The sequence below is a fragment of the Phyllostomus discolor genome, chromosome 5, assembly GCF_004126475.2.
Source record: "Phyllostomus discolor isolate MPI-MPIP mPhyDis1 chromosome 5, mPhyDis1.pri.v3, whole genome shotgun sequence".
Taxonomy (NCBI): Eukaryota; Metazoa; Chordata; class Mammalia; order Chiroptera; family Phyllostomidae; genus Phyllostomus; species Phyllostomus discolor.
The window spans coordinates 25,295,351-25,313,192 of NC_040907.2; the positions used below are offsets into that span (position 1 = coordinate 25,295,351).

At 57.0% G+C, this 17,842-nt stretch overlaps 1 pseudogene; it reads left to right on the forward strand.

Annotated features, from left to right (window-relative positions):
* The first annotated feature begins 6,765 nt into the window (after positions 1-6,765).
* Positions 6,766-17,842, forward strand: part of LOC118500939 — a 102,493-nt pseudogene continuing 91,416 nt past the window's right edge.

The following is a 17,842-nucleotide window of genomic DNA, read 5'->3' on the forward strand; positions in this document are numbered from 1 at the left end:
CAGCTGGGGTTGCTCTTCTCTCTGCCACTACGGGATCCTGGCTCCCTCCACGCCACCCCCTTGCTGGTGCCCCAAGCGGGCTGCAACAAGCCCTGCTGGCCTGGCTCGACTCCTGGGTGTCAAATTTGGCTGAGTCAGCACCTGGGAGAATGGGGCAATTGCCATCCTAAGAGCCTGGGGCCTGGGCCAGGGCCAGTGGGCAGATACAGGGAAGGTGGGAGGGCCTGAGCACCAGGGAGCTAGCCAAAGCCTGGCAGCTGGCAGGAGCAGGGCAGGAGAGGACCTGGCTTGAGGGCAGCAAGCTAGGGGATGCTGAGAACTGGAGCCTGAGGTCCAGAGAGAGCCCAGTCATGTTCACGTGCCTGCCTGAATGTGCTTCTGTGCACATGCGTGTGACTGAGGGTACATCTGGGAACATGCGTCCTTATGAATGTGTGTATATGCATCACATATCAGTACAAGAATAGGTGCATCCATGCAGTTGTGCACATCTGTGTGCCAAGGTATGTCTGCTGTGGGCAAGTATGTCAGTGTATACCTATGTGTGTGTGCCCACACATCTGTGTATAAGTGAACTTCTTGCATGCACACATCTGTCAGTGTCCATGTATGCGTGTCGGTACCTTTCTGCCTGTTTCTGCGGATGCCCATTCGTATGCATCTCTCAATATCTGCATGGGCCCGTCCATGTTGGCGCATGTCTTTACATCTCTGCATCTGTGGACCTGGGTCCACATGTTTCTGCTGGCCTCGCACAGCACCACTGTGCAGCCTATGTGCTCTTTCCAGAGCCTCTGTGCCTGCCTGTGTGTCGTGCACATGTGTACGTCTGTCCATGGACATGTGCCAGTGGGTGGCTGTGCCCATATGTTGGTGCACTTCTGGGTGTGCACGTCTCCCTGCGAGGTATTCCTTCAGAATGCAGGCACAGCTGCATCAAGGTGAGCAGTGCCAGGTCTTCACGTTGGTCTTTCCCGTGTGGCTGGAGCCCCCGGACACTCACGTCCCTTTGCTGGGCGTGAAGGGAGCTTTGTTCCCATGTCCCCAGACCAGGCCAGGGCTTGGTGCTTCTGGAGGACCTGCCTACCCTTGGGAGCTTATTTATCTCTCCTTTCTCTTTTTCCTTACCTCCTTTCCTTTTTTCCATTCGTCCTCCCTCCCTTTTTTCTCTCCTTTCTTTCCTTCCCTTCTTGCAACGTACTTGAAGAGACTTGGCCGTGGGCTGCTGTGGGCGTGACCGATGAGCCTTAGAACCTCACTTCAGCTTCTAGAGAGGGGCTCCCCATACCCCTCCCTCAAGTGGACTCAGCCACAGAGGCACGCAGGCTCCTGGGACTTTTAAAATTAAGGTTGTTGCATCCCAAGCCGTGTTCTAATAACTGCCCAGCAGTAGTGCAGAGCCAGAACCACTGACTTCCTCTCCTTCCTTTCCGAGGAGTCCCCTCTGAGCCTTCCTACAGACCTGGGACAGGACAGCCCCACCCCCTGCTAGAAGACCTGCTGGCTCAGACTTCAGAGCACCTGCCCCCAGCACACCTGTGTGTCTGTCTGTCTGTCTGTCCACTGTCTCTTCTGCCATCGCTGGACCTTTTCTGGGATTTGCCTTGGGGTTCTCTCTGTCCGAGCTCAGCTCCCAGCCTTCCCTGGCTGGGCCTCCCTGCCTAGTTATTTGGGCCACTCCCAGGCAGCCTCGCCCTGGATATGGTTCTCCTCACCTGCTGGTTGTGACCATCTTTCCTAGCCCACCCTGCAGGGGCTGGGTCACAGGCATCCCTGCCTGCCGCAGGTTCCCCGGCCCGGGGCCTGGCCCTCAGCGGTGCTGGGACAGCAATGCTGATGGAGGGTTCTGGTAAGAAATGAGGTGCTCTTGCTCACATCTCCAATTATCCTCCTTTTTCCTTACAGGTTTCTCCACTCACTGAATGCTTTTGGATGGGACTTAAAGCAAAAAGATTGATTAAAAGGTGGAAATTGTATAAATAAAAATAAAAATGCTTGACACCAATAAGTATCATTTGGACTTTAATGTAAAGAGAAAGCATGTGAGGATGACATTTTATGGACCATTCCAAATTAGCAGGAAGCTCTCGGCTGGTCGGTGTGCTGGCTTTGCTCCCCTCTTGTGGGGTCTCTGGCTGGCTGTTGTCCTTGTTGGGCCCCTGACAGGCACACGGGAGGTGGGGTGTGACCTTGGGCTCCAGGCTTGAAAAAAGCCTGGGTCGTGTCTCTTACTGGCTGTGTGACCCTTCTGAACTCAGCCTCCTTTTCTGTGCAATGGGATTAAAGGGCCAACGTCCATAAGGCGGCTGGGAGCGTGAGAGAAAATGGAGCACAGGGCCGGCTGGGGGCAATGCCTGGTGAGGATAATTCCAGCTCCGGAACATACCCAGAACCCACTGCTTCCTCCCACCTCCACCACGTGGCAGTGGGCTGAGCACTACCACCATCGGCCCCCCACTCCCCAGGGGCCTGTTTGCTACACTGTAGTCACAGTGATCCTGTTGACATCCAAGACACATCGCATGATTTGTGTGCTCATCAGACCACCAGGGGTTCCCGTGTCACTTGGAGCAGAAGCCAAGGTCATCCTCGTGGCCTCGAGGCCCCACATAATCAGCTTCCCTACCTGTCACTCACTGTCTCTGCTATTTATCCCCATCTCACTTGCTCCTCCCCACACTACCCTCCTGCTCTTCCCCAGACGCGTCGGCCACATTCCTGCCTCAGGACCTTTGCACATGCTCTGTCCTTTACTGGAATGCTCTCCCCACCATTATAGCTCCCTCGGTCATTCCCTTAGGTCTTTATTCAAATGTCACCTTCTCTGTGAGGAGCATCCTGCTCTTTCTGACTTATTTTTATCCATGGCACTTACCACCCTCTAGCAGACCATATTGTATTTTTTCTTTTTTCTTTTTCTGTGTTGTTTGTCTCTCCCCAAGAGAATGTAAGCTCTTTGAGAGTAGGCATTTTCGTCTTATTTCCACCACCTGAAAAGAGTGCCTGGCAAATAACGGGCACTCAGTAAATCTTTGTTGAATCAATGAACTGCTCATCATTTTGGAGAGTGCCAGAGCTTAGGAGTGGCTGCCTACCAACACAGGCAGTCACAGGTTGTCATTCTCTGGCAGCTCTGGAGCTAATTCCTGACCCAGTCTTGGAGTCCACAGTATGTTCTCAGGGGCCGGCCAGCGGCCCGGGGCTGCCTGCTCCCTGGCATTCTCTCTTTCCTCTCCACACACCATGGCTGCAAGTGCACCATCCAAGGCTGAGGTGGTCCTTCTCAGAGGCTCCCACTCAGCGGGGCCTCTTCAGGGAAGCAAGAGCACGCAGACTAAGGTAGGTAGTCCAGCTGGATGCTGGAGGGCTGAGGGGTGGGGGGTTAGCTACTGGAAGGGCTTGAGATGGGCCCCTGGGCCCAGGGAGCAGCAGGGACAGACCGAGCATGTAGGCAGTCCCTGGTGTGCAGGGGACGGGGGCAGTGGGGTGTGGCTGGAGTGTGTCAGCCTTACCTGGTCAGAACTTTGGAAGCCAGGGCTGGGTTTGATCCATCTTTGTCTGCCCTTCTAGAACAGAGCTCAGCCCTCCCTAGGGGTCTGCTGGGTAGCCTGTTCAGCGCTGGAGTCTGGGATATGGGTGGGCTAGTCACCCCAGGGCCCAGAAGAAACATGGTGGGGAAGGTTAGACCTGGGAGCGGGTCTGGGCCTTCACTTTTAAAGGGGTTTCTTCAAGACATGGAGGAGGGCTTGACCAGGGCTGTGGACATGCCCAGGCCGGAATGCCCTTCTCAGACCGGACACAGCCACGGCTAGCGTGGCTTTGCTTAGATTCTACAACAGGCTTTAAAACCCATGGACTTCAGCAGTCTGGTGAGGCCTGTGGCCGCTTCTCCAGCAGCGTTTTTAACTGCGTAAAATAAGATACATAGGATTACAGAAGACACTCATGGCATCGAACTGCCATTCTAACTGTGGGCTCCAGGTTAAAATCTGTGATGCCCTTTGATGACAAGCATTCTGCTCTCTGAGTACAGAGCAGGACCCTGGCTGCTCCTCCTGCACTTTGGGTGGGGGGTGGGGGTGAGGGGGAGGTCGGGAAAGGTGTTTGTGCATAGCTTTGCAGGGTCCCAGGACAGAGGGGGCAGCTGTGGCCCCACTGGGCCCAGAGGGGGAGTTTGTACCCTTGTGGGGGGAGCCCCAGGAGGGGTGATGGCTGGGCTCCCTGGGGGGAGGGTGAGCTCCCCATCCCTGGAGGCGGTGAGCTGGAGGCCCATCTTCGAGGGATTGTGGGGGGGTTGTGATTGCTGTTGGGGAGGAGGATTCGGATTGATTTAACCCAAGGTCCTCTCGGAGGTGGACCGAGAAAGCTGCCTGCCCATGGCTGTGAGGTCTTTCACCTTCCGAGAGCCTGGCGCCACCCGGCCGCCCTGGGATGAGAGAATGGGCCCTGTCTGCCGGCCTCTGCCGGCCTGGCCCCAGGGGGGGCATTTGCCTCAGAACCAGGAGCTGGTCCTGGTGTCTTGAAGACACTGGGCTTCAGGCTGGGTTTCCCTCTTGCTCTCCTGAATCTGCCCCCACAAAACCATTCCTGGGGGTGGGCACTGTGAACCCAGTCTCCCCCGGCTGTCTAGAGTTTCGGTTCCGAGGCGAGGGTGGGGTCCCTCTTTCTCACCTCTGTGTCACCACCCCCCTCCCCCACAGTTTCAAGGCCCTCAACAGAGGCCCAGAGAGTCTTTGAAATGGTCTGGGCCCGACCCACTGGGGTGTGGATGGGGTACCTGAGGCCCAGAGAGCAAGGACTTAGCCCCAGTGCCAGGCCTGCTGGGTGGCAGAGCTGGTTCTGGAGTCCCGGCACCCGACCTCTTCCACTGCCGGGCAGAGGCGGTCCGGGGGTGGGGCGGGGAGAGGCTGCCGGAGGAAAGACACAGCCCGCGTCCCCTTTGACAAACACATCATGCTTCCCACCTAAACCACCTCCGTGGGTGGGAGCCGGGCTGGTCTATTAGTTTTCCCCTGCTGTCCCCCGAGGGTGCATTTGTCTGTTTTGCATTTTTTCCAGGCTGTAGTTAGACAACTCCTGGTCCTGGGGGGAGCGCAGCGAAGAGAAATGTCAGGGCGACACGCCGCCAAGATAACATTAGCGAAATATCAAGTCCTTTATGATGTCAGGAGGGATTCCTTCCCGCTGCCGAAGCTGCCTAATGACATCATAAAATAGGCCGGCAGCCGCCGCAGTCCCCCCGAGCCATCAATCAGGCCTGTCTGTGGAGGGCCCCAGCACTTCGGGGGAGTGCTGGTTTTAAAATCGAAGGAGGCCCCAACACAGCTGCACTGTGACGAGCGGAGGGGCTGAAGGCACCCACAGACTCCAGAAAGGATCAGACCCTGGGGGCGGTGCCCCATCATGGCTGGTCTGGGCACCAGGGGCACGCATGGCTCTGAGGCCCCTCGGAGATCCTGAGGCTGGGCCGCTGCCCTGGCACAGGGCCGGCCCCTGGGAGGCTGGTGCTCGGCCCAGAGCACCTCAGTGGTGCTGAGTGAGAGGAGGGGGCCTAGGCCCAGCCTTCCTGCTTGCCGATATTGTCAGGGACAGACAGGGGTGCCGTCGTCTGGAGCAACAGGACCAAGAGTCACGTGCGGAGCAGAGGGAGGAGGTCTTTGCGCCCTTCGTCGCTGGTGGGTGCTCCTGCAGGTTTGGCGTGTTTGCGTGTGTGTCCTGTGATCTGCAGACAACTGTGGGTGTTTGCGACAGATGGGTCGCTCCTGCCCGGGCTGCCTGGGTGTGCCTGCAGCCCTACCGCCGGCCTCTGTGTGTGTCTGAGGCTCCGTCTTTATGCCTCTCTGCATGTCCGCGTGTTTGTGTTCACGTGTGCCAACGCCCACAGGTGTGGGCAAGGAGGTGTGGAAGGGAATGGAGGACCGAAGAGAGGAGGGGTCCCGGAGGGTGGGTGGGGACACGCGGCGTGCGTGTCTGAAGCACTTCTCACAACCGTGGGCTGAGGACTTCGTGTGTGTATTAGTCTCCCCCAGGGAGACAGTAAAACCTGCCCCCGCCCCAGTCTCCCCTCAGATCGGTTCAGTCAGAATCTCTGCAGACAGGCCTCGGCTCTGGGATTTTTTGAAGACTCCCCAGGCGGTTCCAAGTACAGCCATAGTTGAGAACCAGCGAGTGTGGGACCTTGCTGTTCCAAGCGCAGCCCTCGGACTAGCAACATCGGCCTCACCTGGGAGCTTCTAAGAAGTGCCGAGTATCAGGCCCCTCCCAGATCTCCTGCATCATAATCTGCGATCCCCCTCCATCAGCTGTGCTGGAGCAGCATTCCCAGGTGATCTGCACGTCTGTTAAAGTTTGAGGAGGACCGCGGCGCTTCTAGCTGCCTCAGATCTGAGTTTCCGATTCCGTAGGTCTGGGGTGGGGCCTGAGAATGTGCTTTGCTAACAAGCTCCCTGGTGATGCTGATGCCGCACACTGAGAACCACAGGCCTGGCTGTGGTACGACGAGGGAGGCGGGCAGGGAGTGTGTGTCGAGAGGATGAAGGGGGGATGGCAGGGGAGAGGGTGTCCCCGTCACCCGAAGGTGTGGCCTGCCCTCATCTTAGGGCCTCAGTTTCAGGGACCAGTCTAGGGATGAGGGTAGTAAAGAGAATAAGACACGTAAGTTGGTCTCTTGAAAGCTTCTGGCATTTGTCCCCCATTTCTGATCCCCGGGGAGCCTCCTCCCCACCCCACCATTCTGTTGCAAAGAAGGACCCAGGGCTGAACACTATGCCGGTTTCCCAGAACCTCAGGCTGAAGCAGCGTCAGGCTTTCTCAGAGCCTAAGCTCATCGAAATGCTCATGGGCCTTTTTGGGGGTCCGGCACACGGTGAGGGCTCAAGAATCAGAGCCCCCCTATATTCGGTTGCCTGGGACAGTCTCAGTGTATGATTCTTCTTTCATTCTCAAAAGTTTCCGTGATAACTTAGGTTTGGTTGAAGTGGGGATGAGGAGTCCCAGAGGGTAGGGTGGGAGGTGACTAAGTGTGTTCCCAAGGGGAAAGCCCTCTGGGAACCTGCTCCCCACCCCCACTCCCAGGCTCCCTCCACCTGGCCTGGCTTCCTGGGTGAGGAGTGGGAGGGAGGGACCTTCCCAGGACACCCGGCCTGATGGAGGTGGTATACTGGGGAGCAGACTTCTCCCTCCTGGCATAGCCAACCCTCACTGTCTGTCGGTCGGTCCATCTGGTGGGTGGCAGGAGGTAGGGCAGAGGGTGTGGGTGGAGCCTCAGACAGGCAGGCCAGGCTCAGCTGCAGCCCTCTCTTGCCTCCGGCCTGATTAGCAATATCAGCACCTCTTTTACCTGCATCTCCGAGGAGTAACCGGAGGGCTGGGGGAGGAGATAGAGATCAGCCGGAATACCAGAGGTATGAGGCAGGCATGACCTCACCCAGGGTGTGCCTGCGCTCTGAGCCCTGTCAGGCCACCCTCCCCGCCCGCTCCCAGGCACCCCCGGGGCCGGCTTAGACAACAAGCTCCAGCCGGCTGTGGCAGGGGCGTCCCCACGCACTGGGCTGGGTCCCAGGCCAGGAACTCGGTGATTCTTCTGGGAGCAGACTGTAGGCAGCCTGGGGGCGAATGTCGGGGTCTTTCAGGGGATCCCTGCTCTTCTCTGGCTCCTTGGGGCTGGGGTATTTGAGGGAGCGGCAGGAGGGAGGGCTGGGGCTGGAGAGAACAATTCAGGACTGAAATTGTGTGCTAGACTCAACTGTGGTCCCGAAGGAAGGAAAGGTGTGACTGCCGAGTGACCATGGGAGCTCGGACACCCGTGTCACTTTGGGTGGGAGGTGGAGATCGGGAAGAGGTGGGTCCCACTGTGTGGGCCAGCAGGGACACCTCTGTGTGTCTGGCCACGTGATAGATAGCGAGAGCCGATTTGGAAATCAAAGCCGGAAAAGCCCAGAAGGGACTGTGAGAAGTATTCACTGAGTCAAATGTATGAAAACACCCCTTGTTAACTTCAGATCCAGCCCAGTGAGGTGAGATAGACTCTCAGTGTCAAACGGTTCCCTGTGGGCTGTGAGGGTCTCAGAGACCCTGGGGCAAGGTCTCTAGCAGAAAGTATCCCTCACTCCTGAGTGGCTAGAGCAGAAAGTGAGCTAAGCAGCGGCTGTGGGCACTGATCCTGAGCCTGTTGTCTGGGGGCTGCCCAGGACCCCTCCCACTGTCCTGGCTCTGCCCTGTCCCTCAGTGACTCCCACTGAAGCCTCCAAGCACGCCCAGGTCCTTCCCATACACATTCGTTGCCCCACTGGGTCTACAACCACACCCACTCCCGATCTTCTGGTGGGGGTGCCCACCACCTCCACGCACATCCCTCACAGGGAGGAGAGTGGACCTCACCCAGGAGTGTTGCACAAATTGTCACTTGAGACACCTTTTTGATATGAATAAATAGGTCCATCTGTGAGCTGCTGGCCTTCTCTGGCCGTGCTCTGTGTCTATGGACTCAAGAGGACCAAACTCAGGGCAGACAGAATTTGCCCCAGTGCCAAGGCCACAGCCCTGTTCTTCATAGCGCCTCCTGGTGGCTGCCTCTCCCTGCCTCGTGGACCCAAGCTGCTCCAGAGCCCCCTTTCCTCCACGTGCCTATATGGGATACAGCTGTATCGTAGTGTCTGTCCTGGGAGTTGTTTATTCAGGTCAGAAGATGTTTCCTGGGCTCTTCATAGGCCTGGCCCTTGGCTCAACTCTGGGATCCAGAGACGAGCATAACTCACCACTTTCAAGAACTGGAGCTGAGCGAGATCCTCAGGCTGGCTTCCACTCTGTCCCGGGATTCCGCCCTCCCTGGGCCCTTCCCACCTGTTCGCCCTCCCACTGGCCCTCACACTTCTCTCTGCCATGTGACAGCCACCCTCCTCTTCCTCGTTCTCTTCCGTTCCCGGGTTTCTCTGCTTCATACTCACTTTGAATGGCTGTCATCTGAACTGACCCGGTCAGGCCCCCTGGGTTTGAGAGCAGCGTCAGGAGTGTGTCGGGAGGCTCAGATTTCCCCCTGGGCCTCCCACTCCCTCACTGTCCAGCTTTGGCTCTGGGGGACACAGAGCCAGGCGGAACCCAGGGCTGGGGTGAGGGTTGTCCCCGCTGGGTTCTGGGTGAGGCTCTTGGCTTCCTGAAGGCCTGAAACGTGGTGGGAAGTGGACACAGGAAAGAGGGAGAGAGAGGGAAGAGGGGGGAGGGGAGGGAAGCGAAGGGAAGGAGAGGGGAGAGGAAAGAAAGGAGTAGAGAGGAGAAAAAAGGAGAGAGAAAGAGAGAGAGAGACTGGAGTTAAAGTCACAGAAACTGAAAGTAATACAGACAAACAGACCAACAGAAGGAGATTCTGATCCAGTCACCAGACGCTTCTAAAAAACAATCACCCCCTTAAGGGTGGACTTGGGTGTCTCTCAGTGCATGATTGCACAGCCCTAGGCTGGTCAGAAAAGGGGGGCCCGGGTTCGTGCCCTGGACTCTCACTGGCCTCAGCCCCCCTCTTGCTGAGGTGGGCTGGGGAGCACCCTTGAGGAGGAGGAGACCCTGAACAGCGGCAGTGAGGTTCCTTGGAGGGCGGTCCATCCAGGAATTTTCCCATCTCCCCTTCAGGGTCCCCTGCCTTGATCTGGTCTTCATGCCCTCAGCTCAAGCTTTCGGGGAACTTTGTCAGAGATGAGAAATCAGCTTTGTGGGGAAGTTCTGAAAATTCCCAGCAGCCTCTGGCTCCACCTCGTGTGGGTAATGTCGGATCCCTGGGCCTCCCTTCTGTGCCCCCCGGGCGCCGCGGGGTCCTACGAGCAGCCTGCCTTAGGAGGCTGCCTGGGCTGGGAGCAGGGGCTCAAGAGAAGGTGGAGTTGGATCTCCCTTCCTTCCCGGCTGAACTGCCAAGAAGCTCCTGGGCAGTAGCTGATCAGACCCAACCGGCTTTGCAAGCCTCCCTGGGCCTCTCCCCTTTGCCTTGGCCTGGGGGACCACTCCCCAGCCCGGGCCAGGGCCCAGGAGTCCTGCTGGGAGCCAGAAGCAGTCTCTGAACTCAGCAAGAGATGCAAGGGCTGCGGCAACTTCCATTGTATCCCTTTTCTCTCTGTGGCAGGCACCTGCCCCGGGACAGAAGGGCCTTGGCAGCCTCCAGCCTGGTTATCTGATCTGAGGGCTGATGGGGTTTCTGATGGAAAACAATATGGTAATTTCAGAATGTTCCTGATTAGATGAAAATGATATTGCATCAAAGTTACTTCCTTAATCTATTCAGAAAATAACAGAGAATTTTCTCCTTAGATCCTTAATTAAACCGGAGCTTCCACAGTTCAGGCAAAGCTGGTGCTCAGCTCCAGGTGTCAGGGACGGAGGCCACTCCTGGCCGAGTCTCCCGGGCACTGCTGCTGGCCGCAGGGCCAGGCAGGTCTCCCTGCACAGGCTGCCTGCTCGGCCTGCGGGGAGCGCTGGCAACTTGAGACGAGGCTCCTGCTGCTGTAGGTCCCCCTGGGGAAGCCATCCTGGAATCGTCCCAGTCCCTTTCCGTTTTCTCCAGCTTCATCCTGTGAGTCCTCAGGGACCCACCGCCATGAGGACCCAGCAAATGGGTGGCAGAGCTGGCACCCAGGTTGTCTTCAAGACACACACAGAAAAGCCAGGTGAGCATGGACGATGCTGAGAGGTTCGGTTATGGTCTGCACTGGGCGCCACTTGGGAGGGTTGATACGCCCAAAAAGGCTTAACTGAGGGTAGTTTGATTTGAGAGGTGAAACATGTGGACCTTAGTGACAGGAAGAAGGAAGCTGCGGCTACTCTTCGCTGAAGGGCCAAGAGAAGGAGGGACAGAGGGGCCCCTTGCCAGGGCTGTGGTCTGCTGTCACAGCCAGTGTCAGAATGCAGTGAGTTAGAAAGAAATGGGGTCACGGTCTCAAGCTCTCTCTTTTCCTGCTTCCGGTGCTGCCCAGGAGCTGGGCTAGACTGGAAGCCATGGGTGGGGGACCCTGGGTACATCTCTCATGTTGGTGGGGCTCCTGGGGCACAGAGCAGGGCGGAAAATGGGTCTGGGGACAGCAAACGGCTAGCACAGCCCAAGGTGATGCTTCAGGATTTTCTAGCACATTCCTATTCACGTTCCTCGTCCCTCTCCATAACGGCCCTACGTACAGATTCTTGTCTCCAGAAATGAACGGGCTCAGAGAAGTCGAGTGATGTCCCAGACATCACACAGTGGGGAGGTTAGGGATTTGAGCTCAGGTCTGCCTCAGTCCAAATCTCCCCCTTTCCCTCTGAAGTTCAGCTTTGGATGCATGAAAGTGGCAGCCTGAGCTGGGTGTTCGGAGAGCTTCCTGGTGGGGAAGGGCCCTGTGTGGAGCTTCCCCTGAGAGGCTGCGAGGGAAGTTCTGCCTGCCTCTCACGAGTGCTGATCCGCGCTCCCCGGCCCTTCGAGGACGGGCCACGGCACAGCACCCAGGAAACAAGCACTTCTAAGTCTGGTGGGACCTCCTGTCCCCGGGTCTGAGGCAAGGGCTGGCTGGGGTCTGCTGCGGCAGGAGCTGGCCAAGGAGGTGTCACTGCTGAGTTGAGATCATTTTGGAAGGAACTCCTCATCCCGCTGGGGGCCGTCCCCACGTGCCTGCGCCAGCCTCACTCCTATTTTCTCCAGGCCCCAGCCCCCTAGCCCTGGGGAGTCAGAGACTAGTAGGGACCAGGGTGTGCCTGCTCCTCTGGGCAGTGGTGGGAACCCGAGGACTCCTGGGAGCTCCTGGCTTTGGATTCTGATGCAGCAAAGGGGCAGAGAGGTCGAGACCAGGGCCCTGACATGGCGGCTGCAGAGGAACTCAGGGAGAGAGAAGAGTTTTGAGGGTAGGAGGCTGGTGTGAGCATGAGGGTGCTTGTAGGCATGTCTGTGTGTGTGTTTATGTGTGTGCATCCTCGTGCATCTGAATATACAAATCTGGGCATATACGTGTGTGAGAATGTGTGGGTGGGGAGAAGGGGAAGGAGCGAAGAAGAGGGAGGAGAAGAGGGAGGAGAAGAAGAGAGGAAGGAATTTATCAGTGTCATTAGGGATCAGGGGGGGGTCAAAGGAAACGAGATGATAATGATGATGATAATAATGGCAGCCACCATTTATATAATACTATATGCCAAGCCTGTTCCAAGCCCTTTATATATGTTAACTATTTTAACCCTCACAATCAACTTAAGAGGTAGGTACTGTCATTACCCCCATTTTATAGATAGAGAAACTGAGGCACAGAGAAACTCAATGATGTGCCCAAGTATTACAGCTATGAATTGGGCCCAGGCCCAAACCTTAACCACCAAGAGGAACGGCTCATTGGAGCTGTGGCCGGGTCTCTGTCTCAATCACAGGGCCGGTGGACCACTGCTTCGGTGCTCTCTGTTCCCAGCAGGACTTTTAGGGGAGGATGTGAAGTTGATCCCACAGAGCCCGAGTATCAGGCAGGTGGTCCTAACTGAGCCAAAGCAGGGGAGTGCCCAAACACCTTGGGTTTCGGAAGGCCATTCATTCCGGGTGGTTGGTGTAAGGGGCGCATGGGCGTGAGGCAGAGAAGTGAGCAGGGGTGGCTTGTGAAGGGTCCCTGCAGGTCAGGCTAAGGTGTGAGACCTCCATCCTGTGGCACAGGTGGCGGGGCTCTCGGGAAGGTTTCACACAGGTGTGTGGCTTGGTCGCCCTGGAAGGCTCAGTCTGGCTGCAGCGCAGCTTGGAGGGAGACTGGAGGCAGGGAGACCGGTGAGCAGAGGGATGCAGGGATCCAGGCGGAGGGCTGATAAGGCCTGGGCTGGGGTTGGGGTGGGGTGGAGATGCGGGGATGCAGTTTCGGAGGTAGAAGCCTCAGTATGTGGCGGCAGACTCGCTGTGGTGGGGAGAGGTGAGGGGAGGAGTGTTGAGAACGAGTGACTCCTAGTTTCTGGGCACCTGGGTGGATGGAAACCACCGCAGGAGAGCAGCTCCTGCTGTAGCCACGGGTCCCTCAGCAGGGCAGGGAAGGCTGCGGCCCCGGTAGCCTAGACATGGGGCCCTTAAGAGGTGGCAGGGTGTTGCCTGGCCCCGGAGAGGGGCTGCTTGTCCCTGGGTTTTCTCCCGGTGAGTGCCATCGGCTGAGGTGGCAGGAGGTTGGAGGCATGGCCTGGACAGACAAATAAGGACATGGGGATTTCTCCTTGAATATTTCTCATTATCTTTAGGTGTTCCCATTTCTAAAACACCCGCACAGGGCTTGCTATACACATAGAACTACATGTCATCCGTTCTTAACTCTCAGCTCCCAGAGAGGGCCTGTTAGAATGGTCAGAAGGCTCATTCTGTGTTCATTTGGGAGTTCAAATTCCAGCTCTGTAGCTGTGTGTTCTTGGGCAAATCACTCTACCTCTCTGGGCCTTAGTTTCCTCATCTGACAACTAGGGACCATTAAAACACATGCTTCACGGGCTTGTTGTGAAGATCATATCGATAGATAAACCACTATATACAGCAGTTCTGGTTGTGATTATTCCGATCTGGTTGGGCAGGATGACGTAGAACAATGGTTTGGCATTTCTCCTCGCCCAGGTCTCATGGGAGCCCTTTCCCCTGGTCTCCACGCTCCCCACAGGTAGGGGACGCAGCCATTCTGCTGGGACTGGGAGGGAGGGGTCTCCCAGACAAGAAGGGAGAGGCCTCTCTGGCCGGGGAGGGGCCTGCTGGGCCTTCCCTGCCTGGCACCCTTTGTCTGTCAGGCCCCTCCCCATTTCCCAGCCCTGCCTTTCTCTGCCAGTCCTGGAACCAGACCTGGAGCCAACCCAGACACAGGCTGAAACTCAGACGCCCGGCACCCCTGCCTGGGATAGGATCTGGACCTGGCGTTGCTCAGCCCTTTCCCCCTCTGCAGGCGGCGGCCACCTCGGCCAACGGGCCCCCTCCTCAAGGCAGCGCCTCAGCCCCAAGCAGCCTCTGTGCCTACAAGCTCCCCATCCCTGAGTTCTCGCAGATGCCCAGAAGGGGATTCTGGGGTCAGGGCTGGGGGTGGGGGGGTGGGGGGCAGTGTTGCGGCTCACCCCTCATCCTGGTGCCCAAAGAAGGCAGGGGGAGTAGCAGGCTGCCTCTCTTCTCTTTCCCTGCCAACGCCCTGCTCTCGACCCTGCAAGGGGCCTGAGCCCCGGGCTGAGCTCTCTTCCTACCCCAACCCCAACTCGGAGAGTTTGCTGGCAGCCGCGGAGATGACTTTGGTGTAGTTTCTGTGGTTTAATAAGCTACAAAAACGACATTATTTTAAGCCAATCTGGATATAGCACAAAAACTCTCACCCCGTCTGTTCTGTGAAACTCAGATACCCTGACGAGAACACAGCTCACAACCAACTAATACAATATTCTACTGGGCTCGCTGTCAGCGGGCCCCACGCGGGCGCCGGCTCCCCGAGGACCGCCCAGGCGTGCGCACCGCGGGCCGAGGAGGGAGGAGGCGGACGGCCGAGGTGGGAGCCGCACTGGGACTGGGGGTGGCTGGTGCTGCCTTTCCTCCCCCGGGGGAGCCGGGCCGTCCACAGCCCCTCCGGCTCCCCGCCCCCGCCACGGGACGCGGAGAGGAGAGGAGTGTTTCTGGCTGCTGACAGCAGCTTCGCTCCCACACTTGCATATGTCTGATTCCGAAGCAGGGAAGTGTGTCCAACACACCCAATGCAAAGACAGGTTGTTGAATATTTTTTCTCTCATCACTAAAAAGGATTCCCTGCTGGGTGCAATCAAGATCCATAAACTGCCGCTCGAGTCGGTGTGAAAGCAGCGCTCCAGCCCAGACTCCCTCGCTGGCGCTAATGCAGGCTCCGGTGGAGATGCGCAGACAATCCGCTCGCAGTCTGGCCTTGCGACCGGCACTTCCCGGCACATTAGGCAGCGCGCTTATTTGGGCTACGCTTCAGCGGATTAACTTTTCAGTGTAAGTTTCGGAGCTCCGGGCATCGTCCTTGTGGACGCTGACTGCCCCTCTTTCGGTGGGTACCAAGGTTTACAGACCAAGAGGCAAGGGTAGCTCAATGCCACGGGTTTCCCAGCAGCTGCAGGGGTCAGCCCTGGGAAACGAAGGCAGGGCAGGCAGAGGCCCCCACTGGGGTCCTGGCAGCCAGGAGAGACCCGCCTGCATAACTCGTCCTGCAGACCATCAATCTACAGGCTTTGAAGATCTGCAAAGTTCCCTCCAGAGACTGGTCCTGGGTGAGAGCCTCCCCACTCTTTTGCTGGTGGTGGCCGGCTGGTGACCCAATCACCCTTCTCCAGCAGGGCCCCTGGTTCCCTCACCACCCTCCCTCCAGGACCACACATTGGAAAGTCGGAATCCTGCTGTTTGGGTAAAGTCAACGGTGCTGCTGCCTTTTCTTTGAGTTGCCCCTTTCCATCCCTCAAGTAAAGAAAAACTGAGGCAGAAAGGAAGTGGCAGGGTCTTACTGGGCCTAAGAAAGCCCTCAGGAGGTTGAGGAGGAAGGAGAGAGGACCTGAGGGAGAGGAGAAAAGAAACAGGATCAGCCCCAGACTCCTCCCTAAAACCTTGGGAAGCAGGAGCTTGGGCTTCTTCCCAGAGGCTGAGGGACCCTCCCCACCATGGCCAGCCACTGGGGGGTGGGGGTCAGATCCAGTGATTTAAAACTCTAGTTCCTGTGAATTATTAAGAAGCAACTAAAAATGTAATCTCCAAAAAAAGTCCCCTCTCTTCCCCCGGTATTTCATTTTCTGGGGGCATTAATGATTTTAACATTTAAGCCCAGAATGAACTCAGAGACCAGCACACAGAGCGAAGGGCCCCGTAGGGGTGGGAGTCTATTATTCACATCACTAAATTTTTTTTTTTCCCCTTTACTGCCCTCCCACCCCCCTTCCCTCTGGCAAACCACCATACTGTTGTCTGTGTAGGTGTGGAATCTATTATTCACTCACTTACATTTATTCAAAACATAATCGGTGCTGACTTTGTACAACCTACTGGACTGGGGCTGTGGGAGGCACAGGCGGTCTCTGCCTAGGGAGGGAGAACAGATACATACCCATTCTTCTGTTTTCCATTTACTAGCAGCGTTATGAGCCAGGCCCCGTGACGGCACGCCAGGCACAAGCAGTGGCAGTCTGAGTATAAAGGAGAACGTGAAAGGGCGGTGGAGGAGAGAAGAGGGCTTCGGAAGAGGCGGTGCTGCCTGGGCCCCCTCTCTCCCAGCTTGGAGCCAATGCTCAGTGAGGGCTCCCAGGTCCACAACCCTCGGAGCTTTCCACTGGCTTGCGGAGGCCCGTAGGGATGGCATCGTTTTGCCTCAAAGTTACACCAAGGCAAAACCAAGTGAGGGGAAAAGAGGAAGGACTGAGGCAGTTTTGGGGAGCCCGGGATTAAAAACAACTCTTCTCTCATAAATCATAAATCACTCTCTCTTCCTCTCAACCCCTCCCCCCCTCCCTCCCACTCTCCCTCTCTCCAAGAGATCAGCACATTGCAAAGACAGGTTTGTTGAATATTTTCTCTCTCATCACGGAGAAGGCCTCCTGCTGGGTGTAATCAAGAACCATAAACTCTCCTCACAGCTCCTGTCGGTAGAATTGAGCCCTGCTCGGCTTGCTGGATTTGGATGTACTCGGTCTGGCTGGTGACGGTGGTGGTCCGGCTGCTCTCCCAGACGCATCCCGTCCTGGAGGGGCTGCAGGAGGCGGGGCTGGGGCTCCAGGGTCTCCACCACCAATGCAGCAATGACTGGTTTGAATTCCTGGGCCCCTCTCTGAAAGGTCAAGAAGGAGAGAAATCGATGCCTGCAGACAAGGAGTCAGGGGGTTGACAAGTGCCAGTAGGATTCCTTGGCCTTCATCCTGTGTCCTCAGGTCCCTGGGGGTGGGGAGCGGGGTAGGAAATCAGGCTGGATGGCCTCTCAGGCTTGGTTAGGATCTCTCCAACAGGTTGCCTGACCAGATGGATCATTTCTGTCTGGCTTGTAGAATAGCGCCTTTCACAATGGAAGAAGTGGCATGGTGTTGCTCCAGGGGGCTGAGAACAAGTTGGGGGGACTGGGGACAGCTGCAGTGAGGGAGGAGAGGCACCAGGGAAGCTAGGCTGCTGACTGCTTAGCTACTAGGTGTGCTCTTTGTCTGCAAATCCATTGGCTGATTGGGAACAGTCTTCAGACGCAAGGCTGGGGAGCAGCCTTTCCACCTTCCCTTGACTTTCTACCTGTGCTGTGACAGTCTTCAGTGCTACTGCCACTCTGAGTCCCTGGGTCACCCCTCCTCTTTGATCTCTCTATGTCCACTGTGACCTTTCCAAAACCTTAATAACGTCTCCCTAAAACGTTTTCATGCTGCCCCATTGTCCACAGAAAATGAGCCAAGGCAAATATTCAAGATGCCCCCCAATGGTCTTTTCAGCACCCCTGCTCCAGTCCCCCCGCTGGCAACCCCTCCGCACACCAGAGCAGGTCCCCACATGTACTTAGTGTTTTCTCACCTCCAGGCCTTTGCATTTATTCCCCCTGCCAGGCCTGGCCTTCCTTCCTCATCTTTTAGTGGACTTCCTGTCCTTTGCGGCTCAGGGGAAATGTCCCCTCTTCTGAAGAGCCTTCCCTGACTCCTGGGTAGAGGTAATCTGTGCTCTGCGGGTGGTTTGCACAAATGAGCCCTTAACATCTGTACTGTGTTCATCTGGACCAGTGTCCCTGTCCCCACTGGCCATGAGATTCTCCTCTAGGGCTGGGGCTGGGCCTGAGTTAGCCCTGTGTGCCCAGGGCCCAGAATCTAGTTTGTTGGGGTGAACAAAATCAGAAGTTTCATCACCAAGTTTCAACACTGCTCTCTCTCTGCACCTGCCTACCTGCCTACCTGTGCA